Raw genomic sequence first — 22,974 nt, 5'->3', positions numbered from 1 at the left:
GGATCGTGGAGGGGTGCAATGTGCAGCTGGAGCCCCTTCCAGATGTGTGAGGAGGAGGGGCATGCAAATGCCTCAAAATACCATTAAAATACCTTTAGAATACCATTTAAAGAGCATTTAAACACCATGAAATTCCACTTAAATTCCATTTATTCCCCACTGCTGGGGTTCACCCCAAAAGACCCTTTAACACTTCCACCCAGATGTTTGGGTGCTGATGGGTCCCCTCTCATTTGCTTTAAAAGCCAAAACTCGCTCACAGCTGCTTGAAAAAATCAAGAGGGACATTTTGTAGCAGGAATAATAACGCTGAAGGAAGGAATCCCTGGTGGATTTCCCCAAGCTTTGCTGCTTAATGAACCAACTGATTGAGCCTGTGGGGTTGAAATAATCCTTCCAAGGACCTTGGAGCCGTCCCATTAAGTCAGGGGAAAGATTTTACAGCCTGATTTTTGTTAATGAACCTGGACTTTGTTGTCAGAGGAAGAATTGGGGCTTTCTCCAGCCTGACTTGAGGTGCAGGTGAAGAAATTTAATTTCTTGCCCCGCGTTTTCAGCTGACACCTCATCATCAGTAAAAGTTGTAATGTTTCTTTCTCTTCTTTCCTTATGAACTGAGGGACAATGGAGAGGTTTGTAGGAGGAAAATCCCCCGAGCTCTGTTTAATGCAAAGACAACTCCTCCTTCAGCTCAGGAAATCCCTCAGCTGATGATTTTTTTTTTGGGCTGGGGGAGGGGAAAAAAAAAATCACAGTGTGTTTATTGTATTCTTAAACCCTTCTTTCAAATCAGCCTGTGGCCACTTCCAGAGACGAAAAACCGAGCTGGATGGACCTGGGGAAGTGATTATCACCCTTGGTGTTGTCAGGGTGCTGTTGTCTGTAATTAGTGTTGGGGAGGTGGTGAGGGATGGCTGCACAGAGGGGGTTTTGTTGGCATCGTCCTCATCCTGCTTTTCTTCCCACCTTTCCTCGGCTGCTCCCTGGCTTTTCCTCTGGCTGTGGTTCCACCAGCCTTTCTCAAGAGGTCAGTCTTGGCTGGCTTTTGTGGGTTTGCTCTCCCACCTTGCACTCCTGAGGTGCTCCAGCCTCCCGGGTGGGATTTATTTCCCCTCAGATACCAGAGCAGGGTCAGCCCCATCGTGGAGCAAATGCCACATTTCCAGAGGAAGGGTTTCCTATCTGTGTGCCCTTTAATGTTGCTGATCCTCTCCCAAATCCAAGGGAAGGGAATTCAGGGAATAACTTTGTGTGGAAGGAATGGACTCATATCAGGGATCCCACAGATCTGAGTGGGGGCAAAGCACTGATGGGATTTGGGTTCCCTGCAAATTTAAAAGCTCTGGATCCACTTAAACCCTTAGAATACCTGCGGATTTACTTCGCTCCTCACCAGTGATCCCTCTCAAAATACAAATTGGGGTCTGAGTTGAAAATCCTTCCCTCGTGGAAGCCAAAGACAAAACTCCCCTTTCCTTGGGTGGCACCAGGATTCCCAGCCTTGCCAAAGCCTGTTTGACCTCCTCCTGCCTTGGAGCAGCCAGGGGACGAGGGAAGTTGCTCCAGAGTGACCCAGACAGGCTGTGGGTGAAGCCTGTTGGGAGAGAGCCCCTCGGGAGGAGGCAGCTTCTTCCCCGTTCCCACCAAAGCCGTTTGGCTCCCAGTTGCCAAAGCAGTGCCAAGCCCCAGTGACCTTTCAGCCGCCTCGCTGTGCTCCGAGGGTTTGCAGTGGAAAAAGCTCCTTCTTGGGAGGGAATCTTGCTCTTTCCTCCCAGGAGAGCCTCCAGCAGTGACTCAGCCCTTCAGCATCCCAGCTTCCCGGATCCCTCCAGTTTTTCAGCGGCTCCGAGGCTCGGGGAGAATCCGTGTGCTCGCCTCGGAGCCGGGCTGATGTCACCTCCTGCTCTGGCTTCCCTCAGCTTTCCAGGCTGCCCGGAGTGCACAGCTTTGATCTCAGTCTCCGTCACTGCTCCTGGCTCAAGCCCCGACTGGCTTCTCCTGGAATGATGACATTTTAAAAAGGCTTTGGAATGACAGAGGTCCCGGAGGAGACGGAGGTGAAGCTCACTGGAAGTCAGGACCTGGCTTTCCAGAAGATCCAAGTCGCTGCCTGCCTGTTTCAGGCAGAGCTGCAAACCACAATCAGCATTTGGAACGGGAATTTTCATTTCCAGATATTTTCTGCAAGGGACCCTGCAGGGCAAACACTTTGAGAAGGAATTCTGGGATTCTGGGAAAAGTGGAAAAACAAGTACACCAAATTTGGGAAGGAGACAACTGCTCCTCAGTAAAAGAGGAGCTGGAAAATGAACTGGAAGATGTGTCCAAGCCCTGAATGGGAATCTGGGACAGATTTCCAATACCTCCATCAGGTGCTGATTTTACTTGGGATGAATGGATTGCCAGGTGGCTGCCGCAGACTGGATGGATCCCAAGGGGGCCCAGCGCCCTGGGAATGAGGGAGGTGTTGATTATCTCTGGTTGCTCCATCCCAGCAGAATTTTTTGGCCCTTTGGGGTGGAAAACTGCACCAACAGAGCACGTGGGAGCAGAGCTGAGCTTTTCCTTCCCACCAAATCTGTCCGTGATTTGTGCTGTGCCTGCTCAGCCCCGAGGAATTCCAGCACTGGAGGATGGAGTTGTGTGGGCAGTGCTGTTAATGAGGCCACCGTGTTGATCAAACCTCAGCCTGGAACATTATCCCAGACAAATCCCTCTCTCCCTCTGCCCTGACTGAGTGGACAGACCAGAGAAGGTCCTCCAGGCTCATTTTTTGGGATTCAAAGAGAGGTTGAGCAGGGCTGGTGCCAGAGATTGCACAACTCTGCCCGATTCAAACCAGCTCCAGACCAGCAGTGGATGCCTGGTGAGGGCTCGTTAGGGATGATGAATAATTAGGTGTGAAATTTTCAGGAATGGCAGCTCCAGGGTTGCCGAGGAGTGTGGGAATGAAGGGAGGAGTGGGGAGGAATCCATTTAGCACCAGCTCAATCTGCAGGCTGGGTTTTCCGTGGGAGACTGGCAGCGCTGGCATGAGGAAAACAGGTGACTTGGGGAAGGGTTGGATTTCCTTCCCTTCCCCCCCAGCTTTTCCCCAGCGGTGCCGATCTGCCAGCTCTGCTCCGAGGAGAAGTGACACATCCAGCACTTCCAGCCAGGAACTCCAGCCCAAATCCCTGGCCTTTGCTAACAACTCAATGTTGTGTCATATTCCGGGCCACCCGTGAACCTCGGAGAAGTCCGAAATGCCAGGAAACCTCCCTGTCCAACTCTTCCAGAGGGATCAGGAAGCAACAGAGGTGGTCACAAGCTGCAGCTTGTGATGGTGCCACCACTCCCAGCTGTTGGGTTTGTGGTGGAGCCTCCATCTCTGGAGATATTCTAGAACCATCTGGACACAACCCAGTGCTCCGGGATGACCTGGCTCGGGCAGGGAGGTTGGACCAGATGAGCCATTGTGGTCCTGTCCAAACAGACCTATCCCAGGATTCTGTGACGTAGATAATGATGGTGAAGGTGTTTGCTGGGAAGGATGGAGGCAGGCTGATCCAGGATCGTTTTTCCATGCCTTTTAGCTGCTCTCAGGGCTGGAAGGAGGGTGTGATCCACGCTGACATCTCAGCAGATTCCTGGGAATTATCCCAACAATCCCCTCTACTCCAGATGTGATAAGAGGTTTCAGACTGTTGCTTCCTAAATCAGCATCCAGGAAGGGACGCTGCTGCTCCCTGGGGCTTCTTCCATGGCTTCTGTCAGCCACAAGTTGAAGGGAAAACCCAACAATTCTTCTTCGTTGGAAATGTCCCCAATCTCCAAACTATTTTTCTGCCTGCACTCATCAGACATCTGCAGGGATCAAAGAGATTTCACAGTTTGGGCTTGTTTTTCAGTCTTGGGACTTTTTTCCCTAAAATCTGTCAAGTCCCCAAAGCCAGTGCCACAGGAATTGCTGAGCGAGGGAATTGTTTAGTGCAGCTCCTCGGACTCGTGTTTTACGTGGAAAATGTGTTGATTTGGACAGGTGCCAACCAGGAAATTCCAAAAAGCTGGAGATGGCCCCATTACAAACAGTTTAACCAACCTCAGATGTCCCTTTGCTATCGGAATAGGGAGCACATGGTCCTGGAAATAATGAGATAATTAATGAATACACAGAAATTAAACCCTTTGGCTGTCTCTGGGAAACCCTGAATCCAATGGTTCCAGCTGAAATCTCCTCGTTGCCCCCGTTTGCCCTGGAATGGGCGTTTTTCCAGCAGCCTCTCAGGATCTGAGGTTGGATTTTGCATCTCGTGTGCGTCACACTCGAATCCTGCACTTTCCTCCTGAGGAAAAGCTGGATGAGAGGCGGAGGCAAAACAGGGATGCGGCTGCTCCAAGGCACAAGGAATTGGCGGGAGGAGGGATGTGGTTGGGAAAAGTGGGAGAGACGAGTGCCCATCCAAGGAGAGCTGCACTTCTCTCTTGTCTTGCCTGACTCCCGTCCTGCTGCTGCCACTTCGTTCCTGGAGCCTAAAAGCTGAGGGAAGGAGGAATTGAGGCAGGAAAATCTCGGGAAAACTCACAGCCCTCAAAGCAGGGAGCCTGGAGTTGGGTTTTCCATCTCTCCTTTGGTATCCTGATAATCATGAACCCGTTTAAGGAAGAGACTGCTGGGAGCTCTCGTGGCTTGTAAGGAAATCAGGTCACTTGTTGTCGTGCCAAAAGATGGATCCAGGAGTCCCACTCTGGGCATCCAGCCATGGAAATACTGTCCCAGTTTTTCATTCTTGTGTCAGGGCTTCCGTTCCTGGGGTTGGGATCAACACATGGATCTGGACGTGTGTGTGTGTGTTTTCCCCTCAGAGGGAGGAGGAGGGAGAACAGTGTCCAAAGGAGGCGCCTTCAAAGTCGTGAGGATTGGGAAAGGTCTTCTTCCACCTTCCATGGTGGTGGGAAGGATTGGAGATGTCAAGGATGAGGGATGTCCCCTATCCCATAGCTTGATGCTGAGTTATCTGGGGTCTGGAGGGGATTCCTACAGCCTTCTGTACTTCAGGGATCTCCACCCTTGGAGCATCCATCTCTCTTGGAGCAGGGATCAGGAGCACTGCATTCCCCAAGCCCGGGAGGGAGCAATGAGCTGTGCACTTGAACATCTTCAGCCCTTTCCTCGCTGAGCTCCAGCGTCGCTGTTTGACCTCGAGCATTCTGGGGAGATTGGAGCCATTTTTAGCTGCTGAGGGGGAGGGAGGGAGAGAGAAATTCCAGGAGGTTGGAGTGGCATCCCCGACACAATGGGAACTTTTCTTAGCAATTTTCCACTGTGCTGCAAATGGCAAAGATCATGGATATATTTGCGTGTCTCAGACTGTCCTGGGGAATTAACTTGCCCTGCGTTGGGGTAATAAATTTCACATCACAATAATTTCAGCGTTGGGAGGGAGATCTTTGTTCTTACCTGGTGCTCAACCCCAAAAAACCCCAGGTTTAAGAAGCTGGATCCCTTAGTGGGACCAAGAGGAGGTGGCAGGTGGGCAGTGCCTTTGCTCTGAGGATGATTGCACTCCTCAGCCCAGTGGAACCTTGTACATTCCCAGCTGGAGTGACGATAAGAACGGTTTTTGCTCTGGAATAAGTCAGGATTGGAGCAGATTTAGGCTTGGCTCTGTGCAGGACGTGCAGCTCTTGGCTGCCTGAAAGCAATTAGCCCAAGAAAACAAGGCAGAACCAACTGGGACTCGTTGCAGCTTCCAGAGCCATTGGATCAGGCTCTCCTTGACTCCAGGCCGTGGCCCTGTTGGGTTTTTTCCCCCCCAGTTTGAGATTTTGCCCAGTGCTTGCCGCAGGGGGAGTTGTGTGGTCTGGATGGAGCTGCCACGGGTGTCTTCCCTGCTGTGGGACCTGGAGCATCCCCAAAGCACTGGCTGAGGGCAAGGTGGAGGCTCAGAGGGTTCTGCCTCTCCTTGTCTTCACAGGTGGGGGGATTTGGACCCTTCTCCCAGGGAACAGGGCTTTGTGAAGGTGCTCAAGCTCTGGGATGAGATTCCTTGGGCTTGTAAACTGAAAGAGAGGAGGTTTTAGATGGGATATTGGGAAGGAATTCCTGGCTGTGAGCTGGGGGAAGCCTGGCACAGGGTGCCCAGAGAAGCTGTGGCTGCCCCTGGATCCCTGGCAGTGTCCAAGGCCAGGCTGGACAGGGCTTGGATCACCCTGGGACAGTGGAAGGTGTCCCTGCCCATGGATGGGAGTTGGAACAAGAGGATCTTTTAGATCTTTTCCAACCCAAACCACTCCATGATTCCATCAATACAAACCAAGTGCTGTATGAATGAGACACCTCTGCTCTGCTGGTCCCAAACCCCATCCCTGATGCACGAGCCCAAGGGAAAAGGCACATTCCCGACAGCGGGAAGGTCGGAATGGCCTGCAGAGCATCTGTTTGTCCGTTCTGCTCCCAGAAAAGTCCTTCCCGTTTGGTACATCTGGACAACAAATGCGCCCTCCTGGGGAAACTCAGGTTCGACCTCTGCTCCTTTTGTGGAAGAACAAATCGAAGACAAACGTGGAACATTTGCTCTGGGAATCTCCTGTCAGCGCCACGGAGAGGTCGGGAACTGGCTTGGCTGTCCTGCTCCTGTCACGGATTTATGGAGACGTGGCTGGAGATGCACGGCCTGGAGTCCATTCCTTGTGTTTGGCTGAGGCTGGAGAAGACAGAGCCGCTCTCTGAAGCAGGGGAATTGAGGATGTTGTCATTTTAGATCCCTGATTATCGGTGTTCATGGGAGCAGCGAGTCCCACCGCGTGCCAGGCCAATGGGATCTTCCATGGCACGGCCGCCATCGGGATCTGCCCCAGGTCCTTGGGTTCATGGCTTGAGTTGCTGAGATGATGAACATTGATCCAAGAGTGCAATTAATTACATTTATTAAATAATTGGGTGCTTTCTCCTCCTTCCGCTTTGCACCCACAGGGCTGGTGCCAAGCTCTGCACAGACTCTTGCACAGGCAAGGCCTGGATCCAGCTTTTCCTTTGGATTATGGATTTCAACCAGCCAGTTTCATTTTTTTGGGCTGGTCCATGGTTCTCTTCCAGTTCCCGTTGGTTCTTCCAGACAGGCCCCGGGGCCTTTCCTTTTGTGCCAAAAACTGGAGATTTGACAGCCAACCAAAACAACTCCATCCCTTCATCCCATGTCACTCCTGGAAAATTAAGGAATGTCTCTTCTTTTTTTGTTATTATTTGTGACACAACTTTGGTTTAGAACACAAAGCCTGCTCTGCATCCTGCCACTCCAACACTGTCCCAGATTTCGGCAGCAGATCTGGTGGCAGATGGTCCCAAGCAGATGGGTTTAAGCAGATGGGTTTAATTAGGCCAGACTCAGTGGCAGATCCCTGGGATGCTCAATCCCTGCCTCATTCCCTCCTTTCTTCAGCCATCAATGAAGCCATTGAGAGAACCTTTAATAAAGAAACAACACAAAACCATTTTTGGACAGGCAGTGGGATGGAAAATGACTCATAGGGAAACAGGGATGAAGTCCACTCTAGGATTAGGCATTCCATGTGTCGAGTTTCTGTTGGGGCTCCAGGAATGCTGTGGTTTTTCTCTCAGGATGATGCCAGCGTGGAATGATGTCAGTGTGGAGAATTTGGTCAGGAGGAGCTGGTGGAGTCTGGTGGTTACTCACAAATACAGGTCTTTCAACATCTGGGAAATCCGTGACCAGCGCTTTTTGGGAGGCTCCAGGCAACTTCAGTGTTTCCAGCCAGGCTGAATGCCATGAAAGCTGCTGGAGTCATGCTTTCTCTCCTCCCTCACTTTTGTAGGACCTACTTTTTTTCCCTTGGGATTGGGTGCAAACAAACTGGGCAGGGCTCTTTGTGTTGGTTTAGTCCTACCAGAGGATGGATCCAGTCCTGGGAGGAACATGCATGATATTGATGAGAACGACAAGGAAAATCCTTAAGGGATGGAGGAAAAGCGGGAGAAATATCCTGCACAATTAAAGTTGGGGACCCAGTGGGTGGTGGGCACCAAAAAGGCTTTGGGAGGAGAAACCTTAATCCATTAACCCTTGATCCTCCTGTGTGAATATTGATGGGAAAAGGGACATTTCTAGGGGCACTTGGACTTGTTCCAGCAACTCATCTGCAGAGTTAAGGAGATTCCTGAGGGGAATGGTGCCCGGTTTCCCTTTCCTTGTATCCTGTGATCCTTGTTTTCAACACTGTAATCCCTAAACCCACGGCTGTATCCAATTTTTTAGGAGGTGCTTCCTTCCCGTTATTTATGTGAATTGATCGTTTGAAAGGGAGAAGAATAAAACACTTTCAAAATTTTGTTTGCCAAAACTTTCTCCTGAAAAATCTCCCGCCCATGAGCTTGTCTGGAGCAGGGATTAATTAATGAGTAATTAATTAGCTTTAATTTTCCTACCATGGCAGTCTCTACCTGCTGCATAATTGACCTTAACACCAAATTAATGGGAATTATAAACATAACCCCCTAGAGCATTTGTAAATATTATAAAGAAATTATTGGAGAATCCTGGAATGGTTTGGGCTGGAAGGGACCTTAAATCTCATCCCATCCCACCCCCTGCCGTGGGAAGGGACAATTCCCACTATCCCAGGTTGCACAATTGTTGTTGTTGGCACCTAAATGTGGATAGGTGGGAAAAGGAGGGAAGAGCCACCAGTTGGGCTCCTTTCCAGGGGCTCCCAGTGCTGGGATGAGCTGCTGCATTCCCGGGATGCGGCAGCATCCAGGTGGTGCAGGAACAACGTGGCCCAAGGACAGCATCAGCCGGGAGAAGCCCTTCTGGCCACATCCCATCATGGGAATGGCATGTGCCATTCCTTCCATCCAGTTATTCTTCATGGGCTCGTTGACCTGGAACTAAGCTCTTGGAAAAGCCGGGATTCCAGCCTGTCCAACTGTGAGCAGGGAGCGATGAGGCTCCAGGGCAAGGGGCAGACGTGTGGGGGAAGCCTGCATGCCATTCCCATGGATGTTTTTAGGGGATTAAAGAGGGAATGATCGCTCTCCAGGCCTGTCTCGAGGTTGAGGAATTACCTGTAGGGGCTGCTGGAATCCACTTTTGGATGACTGGAGATTTTTTCCTATCTGCAGTGACAGGAGGCGAGTCCAGCAGGCTGCAAACGGCCCCGGAGCTGTCAGAGGAATGATGGCCGCTCCCCGTGGCTCCATGGAAAGCTGATCCATGGCTGGCTGCACTGGGAGCTGGGAAAGGTTCTGCCCCTGGCCATGGACAGACCTTCCATGGGGAGCCTGGGGACAGGGGACACCCAGCCTGTGCCTCAACCTGGGCTCTGGCTGCTCCACCACTTGGGTTCAGAGAGGAAGGGAGGATGAGGAGGACTTGGTGGAAATTCCTGCCTTTCCTGAGGTTCGGTGTTGCCGGATCTCCGGGAAACGCCCCCATTTAGCACAGGGAAGATGGTGTTGGAGTGGGACAATTTGGGTCTCCATCACTTAGGTCATCTCCGTGGGTCTGGAGGAACCACTTCTCCCATGGGCCTGGCTAGGAACTGGAATGATGGGGAGTGTTTGGGGCAAGAACTGGAATTTTGGGAGCTCTGAGGAGCCCTAATTCCATCCACAGCATCATCCCAGATGTGCAACTTGCTGGGAAACCCTTCCCAGCCCCGTTCCTGGAGGACAGGGATCAGTTCCACTGTCACAAGGGAATTTTGCTCTGCCTTGCAGCTCTTTCTCCTCACATTCCTCAGGTGCTTTGCCTTGTTGCTGTTCCATTGCTGAAATCCCTGGATAAAGAGAAAAGTGGGAAAGCAGAGGAGCAGCAACACAGATCTTTCTGTTTGCTGAAGAAATTTGCTTAATGAGTGTTTTTTATTCATCCCAAAGGTGTCCAGGGGCAGACAAGGGGCTGGGACTGGAGCAGGAGCCTGGATTAACACCGAGGCCATCCTAGGCAGTGCCGCTTCCCACCGGAGCGTGGATCCCGCTGAGGACGGTAAGGAAACAGCTCCTTAATTTTTCCTGGATTGGTGAATCGAGTGACCCAGTGGAGAACATTTTCCATGTTGTGGACTTTGCTTGTGAGGTCTTGGTTGCTGTCAGCCCCCCTGGCTGCTCCCTGATTCCTGCATCCATAAGGAATGAGCCGTCCTTCCCCAGTTTCTGGATCTGTTGATTGCGTGTTCTTGGGATATGATGCCTTTTATAGGGTGAGCCCGAATTATCCCACAACTTCCCAAAGAATTCCTCTGTAGGAACCTGTGAAAGTCAGCGCTCAAATCCTGCATTTGGGAAGCAGGGAATATCTCAGGTGGAATCTTGGCCATTGAGGTTGGATGTGTGACGTTGTTTCCAGGTTTTCCTGGACACTCCAGGAGAGAGCTCAGGGTCCCGTGTGGGGAACACTCTCTGTGTTTTCAGGGTGGAAGAATGTGTTTGCAGCCCAAAATCCGACCTCATTTTTCCTTGTGCTGTATCATTCCCAATCCAGCATCCCAGGCTGCCTGGTTTGCAAATCCAGGATTTTATGGCACTTCTTTCCTGCAGGAAAAAGAGAATGGGGGGAAGGGGAAACCAAATAACTCTAAAAGTTGAGTATCACTGAGCAGCCTCCAAGTAAAGGGTGCTCCTGCAACGGCCTCAAGGTGTGCCAGGGGAGGTTTGGGTTGGATTTTAGGGAAAACCTCTGCATGGAAAAGATTGTCCAACCCTGGCAGTGGTGGAATCGCCATCCCTGCAGGGATTTCAAGGCCGTGTGGATGTGGCACTTGGGGACGTGGTCAGCGGCGGCCTTGGCAGTGCTCAGGGAATGATGGCTTGGACTCAGTCTCAAGGGCTATTCCAATCTAAGCGATTCCATGATTTAAAAAAATACAGGAGAGAGATGGAGGTTTATGGAGGATCCTGTGCTGTGCAGAGGTTTTGGACCTGGGCAGGTCTTGTGGGCAACCCTAAAAAAACCCCAAACCTGGATGTGTTTGGGAACAGGCACAAAAAGCCATGGAAATGAACCATTTCCCTTTCCAGCTCCCCGGGAGTTGGAACTGGTGTGGAAAAAGATGTTGTGAGTTACTGGTGATGAATGAGCCTCTGGCGGCCCCATTAATCAGCGCTAATCGTCGGGATTGTTTGGGGAGCGGGAATTCGTCTGGGCCGGGGTTGATTCCTGTGTGGAGCAAATGGCTTTATCAGGATCTGCTCCGGAGTTGGACAGGAATTCCTGATGTTTGCTTGACCGTCTGATGACTCAGGGAAATCAGGAGAGCCCAGCAGAGCTTTTGCTGGCATGGGGAGCTCCAGGGAATCCTTCCAAAAGCGGCTCCAGAGGCGGATTCACATCCCCGTTGATTCTTGGGGGATTTTTCCCGGGGTTTGTAGCTCTGATTTTGATTTCTTTACTTCTGCTGAGTGTGTGAGTTGGCATCTGGGCATCTCTGTGGTCCAGAGGTGTGATTCCAAGAGGATGATTTATTCCAAGTGATTGCTCCATGAAAATCCTCCCTCCAGAGGCTCCACAGCAATTCTGTATCGTTTCCGCTCCTAAATCCCTGTAAGGGATCTTTGCTTGTTCAGGAAAATCCCCCCCCCTGCTTTGCAAAACGTAGATGTGACAGAAAAGGTCATTCCAGAGGTTTTATCCAGCTTTATTCCTGTAAAACCAGGGAAACTCCTCATCCAGGAGGCTGGAGAGGGATTCAAGGTCAAAAGCACGAGGTGAATTCCCATTTTATGGTCCCACAAGTTTCAGGGACAACTTCCATGCAGAGAATTCCCATCAAGCTCAGTGGGAGGATCCCACCACGCCAATTAGAGCCTCCCAGGATATTGGATTTATGGAAAAGCTGAACATTTTGTGCTCTTTCTGCCCTGATTTCCTTGTGCTGGCAAGAGGAACGGGAAACTCCTTAGTGAGCCCTGATCACTGGATCATCTGTTCCGAAAACAAAGCTGGATGGAAGGAAAACAGGAGGAGGGAGATAAAAAGTTATATCCCAGTTTATACTGCAGGGTTGGGAAAGGTTGATGGGAACACCGGAGCAGCCGAACCACCGGGAATCACAATTTTAGGGAAGCAGCAGCCCAGGAGCAGCTCTTGGCCAAGGATTGTTCCACCAACCACAATCCACATGAACATTTTTCATGGTGGAATTGGGACTATGGTGCAGAAAAATACGGAATCAGGGAAGAAAAATGCCCATCAAGTGCCGTGGAAATCCCCACTCCCTTCCCAGCCCTGCCCCCATCCCCATGCAAGAGCCCTTACGGACCTCGTGTGTCAGCCAAGGCTCGGCTTTGGGGTTTTCCCTTTGTCTCAGCGCTCCACGGATCTTTTGGCCGTGTAATTCCCGAGGTTTATTTGCTCTCCTGAGGAGCTGATAGCTGGATCTAGCCCCAAAATCAACACTTTGGATTGTGCTGTTTGTTTAATGACCTTCCCTCCCTTCGCGGTGATTAAGTCTGTCTGCGGGCGGCTGTTCTGCTTAGCATTAAATTCCCGTTATTTTGGGAGGTTCCTTTCCACACTGCGTCCTCCCAGTTGCCTTCCTGGAAGTGAGGAGGGTGGCTTTGGATCAAGGTTTTCCTCCCCTCCTCTCTGCTCCTGCATTGTAATTTTCCCTTCCTGGCTTGCGAGCAGCTTCCAAATTCTGCCTCTTGGAGCGCGAAAATCCCCCCTGGAGTGAGAGGCTTTCTCCAGGAAAGCCCAAAACCTTCCTGCTGCTGTGGGAAAGATGCTCCAGACCTGCATCCCTCGGATATCCCAAAATCCAGTCCCTTGCAGAACATCCCAGGATGGTGGTGGGCACCAAGGCTCGAGGACTTCTTGGTCTCTGTCCATGTGTCCCAACAAACGATGGCTCCAGTGGTGACATTTGGGATTCAGGGTTGGGTTGGGATTCAGGGTTGGGTTGGGATTTTCCCGATGTGGGATTCGGTGGAGGCTGAATCCGGGAAGGGACAGCAGGACCGAGGCCTCCACAGCAGCCCTGCTCCACCTGGAGGTGAAACCAAATTCCAACGGAGCTTGGGGCCGGCTGGGATTCGTAGGGCAGTGGCTCATCCCGAAAAAAACAAAGGGGAGAGATTTCCCTGGTGCCGGCCTGGAAGCGGGGTTATGGCGAGGAAGAGAATCCAGGGTGGAAAAGCAGAGGGCTGTGGAAGTGTGAGGAGCTGTTCTGCTGGGAGAGGAGGCTCCAGGATCCATCCCAATCCCTGCTCCTTCTGCTGGGAGACTGGTGAGCTCTTTGGGTCCAGCTGTGAGGACTGGAATTATGGGATCTCTCCAATTGGAATTATGGGATCTCCCCTGATTGGAATTAGGGATCTCTCCAATTGGAATTATGGGATCTCCCCAATTGGAATTATGGGATCTCCCCAACTGGCATTACGGGATGTCCCCGGTTGGAATTATGGGATCTCCCTGACTGGAATTAGGGATCTCCCCAGTTGGAATTATGGGATCTCCCCTGATTGGAATTATGGGATCTCCTTTCCCCAGGCACGGGTTTCATTTGGCTTTGAGGGCTGAAGTTTTCGCGCTCTTGCTCCCTATTTGGAGCGTATATCCCAAATATCCCTAATGAACCCATCCCCAGTTCCTGATGTTCTCCCTTCCGATATTCAGCCTTCTCACCACTCATGGGTGATTTACAGAACCCTCGTTTTCCAGTTCGGAGCAGTTTACGGGAACGGAGTCGCCCAGATTGATCGGAATTCCAATTCCAAGCACTCTAGATTTTGGGGGAAGTTGGGGCAGTGGTTTGAGAGGTTTTTTGGGATAACAGCCCCCTGTTAGCTCCAAAACACAGCAATGATCGAGCCAGGGATTGGATCCCCAGAATCATGGAATGGTTTGGGTTGGAATTTGGTTAAAATTGATCTGTTCCAACTCCACCTTCCACTAGGCCACATTGTTCCCGCAATCCAAAACCGAAAAAAAACCCCTCTGCTCCCTCTGGAGATATTTTACACTTAAATATTGCTCTGAGGGAAACGAATCCCGAATTTATGTGGAAAACCACCCAAAAATGGAATCATCTATCCTGCAAGACTTCCAGGAAATTAGCACAAGTGAATTACCCCAAACGAAATTACCCCGCCCGGAGCCCGTGCGTTCCCTGGGAGGGTTTGGAAGTTGGCGGAGAAGGCTCAGAGGCTTTTTTTTTCCCCTTGGAAATTTAATGGATCTCATCATTTCGCAGAGCCCTGTTGGAAATAGGAAAGAACCTGCCTTGTCCAATTAGGAATTAGAAGGAGAGCAGCAACAGGGAGAAAGATTTCTATTTCTCTGGAAAAAAATGGAAGGAAAGAAAGGAAAGTGAATTTGTTCTCAAGCTCCATGAAATCCTGCTGAACTGGGAATTATCTTGTGCTGAACTGGGAATTCTCTCCTGCTGAACTGGGAATTGTCTCCTGCTGAACTGGGAATTCTCTCCAACATAGCAATATTTGCTGGTACCAAGAAAAATGCTGGGATTTTGTTGCCAAAAATGAATTAAAAATGCACCAGGGTGAGGATGGAGGGAAAACCAGGAGGGATGTGGTGGTGGTGGGGGCAGCTCTTCCAGAATCCAGGCACACATTCCCCAAAATCTGAGGAGAAGCCCAGCACCTCATTTGGGATATTTAAGCATTTACTGCTGCCTCAGGAAGCAGGAAATTCCTGCTGCTAGGGGGGAAGCACGGAGTTCACTGGGACAAACGGGGAGGATGAAAGAGGTTTGGAAAGCGCGCTCAATCCTGATGGGGTGGAGCAGCCTCTGGATGGTGACTGATCATCCCACGGGCACGGGTTTGGAGCAGGGATATCCGATGGCTCAGGGAAAACTGGTCCAGCTGGTGGGGTTGGAGGTGCCAGTGGCAGCTCCAGGCAGCTCCAAACCCCAGCCCAGAGCTTTTCCCAAGCAAAGCTTTGGATTGTCGTAAAAATCGCGGCGCTGCCTCCGGATAGGCTCAGCCTTTGGAGTTTCTGAGCTGTGTTTTCCAGCTGGGCTCCAGTTCCTTCTGGAATTGCTGGAATGTGCCTGTGCAGCCGTGTTGTCCCTGCTGTGTCCTGCTGGCTGTGAGGAGCCATTGGAGGGGAGGGAAGGAAAAGTTCAACATCTCCGGCATCAGGTGCATGGAAAACAGATCCCTGTTCTCATGGCAGCCACGGCACAGCCCTGGAACGGCAGTCCTGGAACGGCAATGCTGGAATGGCAATTCTGGAATGGCAATTCTGGAATGGCAATTCTGGAATGGCAATGCTGGAATGGCAGCCCTGGAATGGCAATGCTGGAATGGCAATCCTGGAATGGCAGCCCTGGAATGGCAGTGCTGGAATGGCAGCCCTGGAATGGCAATGCTGGAATGGCAATCCTGGAATGGCAGCCCTGGAATGGCAGTGCTGGAATGGCAACCCTGGAATGGCAGCCCTGGAATGGCAGTGCTGGAATGGCAATTCTGGAATGGCAACCCTGGAATGGCAATCCTGGAATGGCAACCCTGGAATGGCAACCCTGGAATGGCAATGCTGGAATGGCAATGCTGGAATGGCAATTCTGGAATGGCAATGCTGGAATGGCAATGCTGGAATGGCAATGCTGGAATGGCAATGCTGGAATGGCAACCCTGGAATGGCAACGCTGGAATGGCAACGCTGGAATGGCAACGCTGGAATGGCAACCCTGGAATGGCAGTGCTGGAATGACAACCCTGGAATGACAACCCTGGAATGGCAGTGCTGGAATGGCAGTGCTGGAATGGCAGTGCTGGAATGGCAGTGCTGGAATGGCAGTGCTGGAATGGCAACCCTGGAATGGCAGTGCTGGAATGGCAATGCTGGAATGACAACCCTGGAATGGCAGTGCTGGAATGACAACCCTGGAATGGCAGCCCTGGAATGGCAGCCCTGGAATGGCAATGCTGGAATGGCAACCCTGGAATGGCAGCCCTGGAATGGCAGCCCTGGAATGGCAGCAGGGGAAATGCAGGGAGGGAGGGTGGCTGTGGTGATGGGGGGGGTTGGAGCTGCTCTTTCCATGGGGTTCAGCTGTTCCAGCTGCTTGGATCCTGCTCTCCAGTGCAGGGAAACTTTTCAGGGAGAGATCTGGAGTGACAGGATAAAAGGGAATGGCTTCCCACTGGTGATGGGATATTGGGAGGGAATTGTTCCCTCTGAGGGTGGGCAGGCCCTGGCACAGGGTGCCCAGAGCAGCTGGGGCTGCCCCTGGATCCCTGGCAGTGTCCAAGGCTGGATGGGGCTTGGAGCAGTCTGGGATAGTGGAAGGTTTCCCTGCCTGCCCGTGGCCTTTCCATGAATTCTGTGAGCCAGCACAATCCGTTGGATACTTTGCTGCTGGCGCATCCTGCTGGGATAAAGGGCACCCGTGCCCTGCTGGTTTGGTCACCCCCAAACCCCTTTTGTGGACGTTCCTTGCAGAATTCCTGCTCCTTTCTGCCTGTGCCCTCCTCTCCCTGGCAGCTCCATCCCTGGTTTTTGTCCCAGTGAAGTTCACTCCGAGGTCACTGCACTCCAGAGGGGTTTTTGCCTTGCTGTCACAGTGGGGAATTCTCTGGCTCAGCCTCTCTTTGCTCCCAGTGGAAGCTCCTTGGCAGGTGAAGCGCGGATTCACCTGCCTCACCTCAGGCAGCTGAGGCAGACACCAAACCTGAGCTGATCATCCCAGAATAGCCATGGAAAGGCACCTGGAATGTCCTAAAGCAGGTGGTGTGGGATCTGTGTGAGCATCAGGAGTTCCCAGGACACGGGGCATGAGAGGATGCAAATTCCAGGCTCTCCTGGAGGTGTCTGAGCAGCCTGTGGGTCTCCAGGGGAGGGACTCAGTGCAGGAGTCCCTGCAGGGATTTGGGATTTCTCTGGAACCTCCTTGAAATTCCCAAGGGCGATCCCTCTGTATGAGGCAGGAAGGTTTCCCAGTCTCAGAACATTTTGCTGCTGCAGCACCATCCCAGTTAAGCTCCCAGCACTTGGAATGAGCTGCTCCAGGACTTTGTATGGACAGGCAGCTTTCTGCCCCAAAATGTGGTGGTTGGATATGAAAAGATTTTTGGCTTCCACTGAAATTATTGGAGTGCTGGATTGGATGTGGGATGGACTCAGATTCCCCCAGCTCCCTGTCCAGCCTTCTCCCCTCTTCCCTAAAGAAATCCCCCTCCCAAACAAAGCTCTGTTATGTCTCGTTGTCTCCTCTGGCACTTGGAATTGCGAGTTGTTCCCATCCCTCTCTTTGGCATCCTTCCATGCTCTCCAAGGCTCTGTTGGTTTTGCAGTGATTTTCCCACTCTGGGACTTGACTCCAGGACCATGGGAAAGGCTCCGTGGCTGGGATGGGGCAGGGATGTGGCTGAGGAGAGGCACCTCGGACTCTGCAGGGGCTGGGCTGGGTGAGGAGCACAGAGGAGGTGAAGCACCCACCAGGATCTGCTGGGAGCCTGGAAAGAATCCACGTTTTATTCCTCTTTTTCTTCTTCAGACACATCAATCCCCACTTTGGCATGGCACAAACGTGTCCTTCTCCTGGAGACAGAACTCTCTGGGGCCGGGCTGGGCACTGGCTGTGTCCAATAATTCCAGAGAATTACCTGGCAGAGTTCCCAGCATTATCAGGTCATGGAATCGTGGAGAGTTTGGAATGGGAGGGACCCTTAAAGCTCATCCGGTCCTGCAAGGAGCAGGGACACCTTCACCAAGTTGCTGAGGGTGAACATTTCCAGGGAAATGTGAAGCATTCCAGACTGGGAACTGCAGTGGATGGAGAAGATCCCGAGGCAGAGCCCCCCAGCAGAGCCAGGAGCTGTGGGTGATGTTTCCCGTGGGGCCAGGAGACACCACGGCAGCTCCCTCGGGAAAAGGGGGATTGGGAAAATACCCCACAGCCTTTTTTTCCAGCTGGAAGTCTTTTCCTGAAGCTGGAATAAAGAAAGATTTCCCCCAAGGAGAGCGATAGCCGTGGATATCACGGCGTGAGGCTCCTGCTGGTCCTGCTGTGCCTCAATCCTGCTGGAATCTACAAACCTGGGCAAAACGAGGGTTTCTCCTTGACTCCGCCGCTCCCTCTGGAGGTTATTCCCAATCCGGTGCATTTCTTAAAGCAAAAGAGGTTTCCTAATCCCTGGGTAAGATCTTCCCTGCCCTCCGTGGAGTCATTAATTCCATCTGCTGCAATCCCACTTTAATTGGGTTAAATTAGTGCACGCCAGTCCCGGGAGTGCTGGAATAAAGCTCTTCATTGTGTGAGGATGCCGAGTGCTGGGCGGGATCCTGGTCCTTATCTCTTATCTCCCGCTCTGTCTCCCAGTGCATCCTGTCTCCCAGTCATTCCCAGGGCCAGCATTCCAGCAATCCCCAGTTCGGTGCTCCACGTGGCGTTGAAACCTCGTGGTTGTGGCTCGGCTGCCAGAAAAAGCGGAGTTAAAATTAATCAGAGTTTAATGGGACTTTAATCAGATTGAAATCAGAGTTTGAGCGCTCGTGTTGTGCCAGGTGTGATTGATGAGGATCCCAAATTCTGTGTGATGCCCTTTTTCCTAAATCCTCACGTCCCTTGCCCTTATCCCCACATCCCCTGAGCTCTGCTCGTTGTAGGACCAAGAGCTGCCCCAGCTTTGTCAGGAGCGGCTGGTCCATGGAAAACCTGGCTTTGAGCATGGGGATGGATTCAGGGATTCACTCAGGTGCTCTGCAGTGAGCAGAGAATCCGGACAGGATGATCCGAGCGTGGATTGTCCCAGTGCCAGCCCCGCCTTGGGAGGACACCAGCAATCCCAAAGAAACCTCGGCTCTCTATTCCAGCTAAGCCAAGACACAGATTTAGACAAAATAATAAATGTCCAAGTCCATTTTCCTGCTTCTTTCCTTTAACGCATCGTGAAAGGTCTTTGAACACAGTTCCAAGCCCTCTAAACAATCCCATATCCCCCCTCCTCCCGCTCCGATGCACCTGAGCTCCCCTCCAAGAGCCACCCTGGCTTTGTTCCCAAAAAAACAACTGGGAAATCTTCCCTTCCATAACCTTCCCATCCTTTTCCAGAGGATCCTTGCTCGGGGCCCAGCTGAGATCCAGGCATCCCCCCCAGCTCTGCTCCTTCGTTCTTTCAGCGCTGGAATTCAGCTTCAAAAGCTTTGTCTGAGTGATCCGGGTGTTCCTGGCTGCGCAGCTTCCAGAGGCTCATCCATGGAAAACAGCAATGGGAAAAACAGATCCAGGAGGTTTTCAGTCATAAAACACAGCCATAAAATGCCCTCGGTGACCAGAGTTCACAGGCAGGACAAGCCATCCGGGTTTTCCTGGGTTTTGGAGGATAATCACGTTTTCATGGATTATTGGGATAAGATGGAGAAAACAAAGCCAAAAAAACCATCTTCAGTCCCTTAAGATTCTGGCATCCCATCTTCCCGACGTCCCAGATCCCGGGAGAGCCGGAGCTCAGGCTTGGAGATGCCCAAAGTGAGGAAAAAGGGCAGCCCCGAATGAGTTCTGGCTGTTCCCACACAGCCGATTTAAGGAACTGTGTGGGTGCCGGAGGGAAGTGCCGGGGATTCCCGGCTGTCCTGGGATCCCGGCTGTTGGACAATGACCCCCGAGCAGCTCTAATTGCAGCTGCACTAACGAGCTTTTCCCAAGCCCCACATCCCGGCTCTCCCTCTCCTTCCCCCCATGCCATTCCTGCTTCCAGCACCGCTGTGTTTTCCTTAATTTGCCGTTCATCCCCGTGACGATCTTTAATTAAGGAACGAGGTGCCGCATCCTGGGCAGAGCGCTGGGAGCTCGTGGAGCATCCCTGGCTGTGGAAAAGCTCCCGGGAATATCTGCCTTTGCCATCAGGGATCGTTTATTTGCGGGAAGCAACAGCCGGAGAGCTCTTGTTCCACACTTCCCACTTGTCTCAGTCACGGAGCTTTTCCACACCTCGGCATTCCTGGCAACCGGAGAGTTCCCTCTGGAGCTTCCCTGCCGTTTTCCTGCCTCTCCACATCTTCTGAGGGAAGTTTCCTGCCTCTCCTCCCGCGCTGTCACCTCTGGCAGGGACACGGGGGTGGCTCCAAGCCTCTGCATCCTCCTTGTGCTCCAGGAGCAATTCCTGTGCCACTGTTCATCCCCAGCTCCGGGAAAAAGAAGGGAAGCAGGGCAACATCCACCTGTGGATGTTTTAATTGATAAGAGAGTTCAGACCTGTTAATTCATTGATCTGGGGACAGAGTTGGTTTAAGTCTCATTTCTGATTCATTTCTGGCTGCTGCCGAAGGGTAAAATATGGATTCCAGGACTTTTTCCCAGTTTTGAAGCCTTAAAATGGGATTTGAACATCCCCAGGCAGCTTTGGGGACAGCACACCGTGGCTTTGGGCTGCTGCGGCAGGAAATAGAGGGAAAATTCGGATTAGAATCCATCAGCGCTGGGGAAAGAGGGAGGAAAGCTTTTTGCCAGCTTGGAGCGTTTTGTTTACAGGGGTGGGAACGGCTTTTCCATCTGTTTGGGGGGGTTTGGTTGGTTTTGAGGGATAGGATGGGGATTCAAGGATTCATTCCCTAAACCTGCTCCTGTCGCACTTCGAGCCCACCCTGCCCCTGCCTCAGCCTCGAGCTTCCCAGCTCCTCACATCCATGGAGGCAGCGCCGCGATTCCCGGGATGGATTTTAAGGATAGGAGGGAGCTTAAGGATCCACTTAACTCCAGCCGAGCTCAGCTTAAACTCCAGGATTCCTGAGGTTGGGAATCCCGAGGCTGCCGGAGCTCCAAGCCGATTTCCCGACCTCTGCTGCCGGCTGCCCTTCCCATTCCTGGCGAGATTTTGTTGGAAAATCAAACTGGAATTGCCGCTGGAGCAGCGAGGCTGCTGGCCGGGAGAATTCCTGCGCTCGTCCCTCCTGGGAGCGGCGGGAGGGAAGGAAAATAGGAATTCCACGCAAATCCGGGGATGCGGGGCTGAGCTCGAGCCGAGACGGCTCCGCCGAGTGTTCCCTGCGGATTCCCGCTTTTCCATGGAAACGGAGGCACCGCCTGGCCCGGGGACGGCCCTGCTAAAGCCATTCCCGAGCTCCCTTCCAGCCCCTCGCACTCCACGGTTTTCCATAGGAAACTGCGCTCCAGAGCCCAGCGTTCTCTGCGGGTTTTATGGGATTGCGCAATCCAGGGGCTGCTCCAGCGGGTTTGGAAAGGGGGAATCTTATTTTATTTTATTTTATTTTATTTTATTTTATTTTATTTTATTTTATTTTATTTTATTCCGTTCCATTCCATTCCGTTCCGTTCCATTCCATTCCATTCTTATATAATTTTTTCAGGTTTTTCTAAATTTGATTTTATTTTTCATTTTCTTTTTATTATTTTTCATTTCACTCGTATTTTTGTCTTTTTATTTTCCTTATTTGCCTTTGGTTTATATTTTAGTTTTTATTTTATTTCTTTTTTAATTCTTTTTCATTTTGATTTTTTTAATCTTACTTTTGATTTTATTTCTCTCTTACTTTTGATTTTTCTTTCTTTTTTATTCTTTTTCATCTTATTCTTCATTTTATTTTTACTCTTGTCTTTTTACTTTCTTTTTCTCTTTCATTTTTAGTCATTCCTTATTTTATTTTTATTGAATTTTATTTATTTATTTATTTTAATTTTTTATTTCTTTTTATTTTATTTGTTTTTATTGTATTCATTTATTTATTTATTTTAATTTTAAAATTTATTTTTATTTTATTTTTATTTAATTTTATTTTACTTTTAAAATTTTACTTTCTATCATTCTCATTATGTAATTTCTCTTTTTAATGTATTTTATTTATCCTTATTTATTTTTATTTGCTCTCCTTTTTTATTTTATTTTATTTTAAATTTATTTATTTATTTATTTTCATTTTTAAATTTTATTTCATTTTATTCCCCCAACCAAGTGGCAAAAATACCTTTAGGAATGACTATTAGGGAAAATTCCGTCCTGGGGAGGGCTGTCCAGTGGTGGAGTCCCCATTCCTGAGGGATTTGTGGCACGTGGGGACATGGGCAGTGCTGGGCAATGTTGGACTCGATCCTGGAGGACTTTTCCAACCTTAATTCCCTGATTCCTTACACAGGCAAAAAGGTTGAGCCCTCTGCGGGCAAGTTCCACTTCTAACCCCACATTTTCCATCAAAGATCCAATTTTTCCCAAATCCCCTTTGTTTTGGGGCAGAAAAGCCAGGCCCGAGGAGCTGTTCCTCATTCTGCTGAGCAAAGATCCAGGGACTGGATTTCCCTGGAAACCCTGGGCTCAGTCCCTCACCCTGGTGCTGGATCCTGGAATTGTGCCCTCTCCAGAACCTCGTGCTGGCCCTTGGTGACATCACTGGGAAGCATTGGAAAAGGCATTTCCTTTCCTTTCCTTTCCTTTCCTTTCCTTTCCTTTCCTTTCCTTTCCTTTCCTTTCCTTTCCTTTCCTTTCCTTTCCTTTCCTTTCCTTTCCTTTCCTTTCCTTTCCTCTCCTCTCCTCTCCTCTCCTCTCCTCTCCTCTCCTCTCCTCTCCTCTCCTCTCCTCTCCTCTCCTCTCCTCTCCTCTCCTCTCCTCTCCTCTCCTCTCCTCTCCTCTCCTCTCCTCTCCTCTCCTCTCCTCTCCTCTCCTCTCCTCTCCTCTCCTCTCCTCTCCTCTCCTCTCCTCTCCTCTCCTCTCCTCTCCTCTCCTCTCCTCTCCTCTCCTCTCCTCTCCTCTCCTCTCCTCTCCTCTCCTCTCCTCTCCTCTCCTCTCCTCTCCTCTCCTCTCCTCTCCCTCACAGGGAAGAACCTTTCCCGAATATCCCGTCTGCCTTCCTTTGCTTCCTTCCTTACCCAAAAATTACAGCGCAGGTTGTGGATTCCAGCGCCTCGTGACGGACAGGGTGGATCCCCCACCTTCCTGTGGCATTATTTTATCCTGCATCCAAAAAATACTCCCTGGAATGTCCGTTCCCAAAGTGAATCCCTGCCTGAGGGGATGGATCGCTGGATTTTCCTCCCGACCCAAAACCTCACGCTCAG

At 51.0% G+C, this 22,974-nt stretch overlaps 1 protein-coding gene across 1 annotated transcript in view; it reads left to right on the top strand.

Annotated features, from left to right (window-relative positions):
- ZNF469 (zinc finger protein 469) overlaps positions 1 to 22,974 on the top strand; it is a 182,133-nt gene that overhangs the window by 87,196 nt on the left and 71,963 nt on the right. Inside the window, exon 4 of the mRNA XM_048316851.1 lies at positions 9,878 to 9,986. The gene's annotated coding sequence lies outside the window, so the exon portion shown is untranslated. The remainder of the gene's footprint in view (positions 1 to 9,877; positions 9,987 to 22,974) is intronic.

This window comes from Corvus hawaiiensis, chromosome 12 (genome assembly GCF_020740725.1).
Source record: "Corvus hawaiiensis isolate bCorHaw1 chromosome 12, bCorHaw1.pri.cur, whole genome shotgun sequence".
In the NCBI taxonomy this organism is placed as follows: Eukaryota; Metazoa; Chordata; class Aves; order Passeriformes; family Corvidae; genus Corvus; species Corvus hawaiiensis.
Note: the sequence above shows the minus strand (reverse complement) of the source record. Positions and strands in the feature narration are given on the sequence as shown.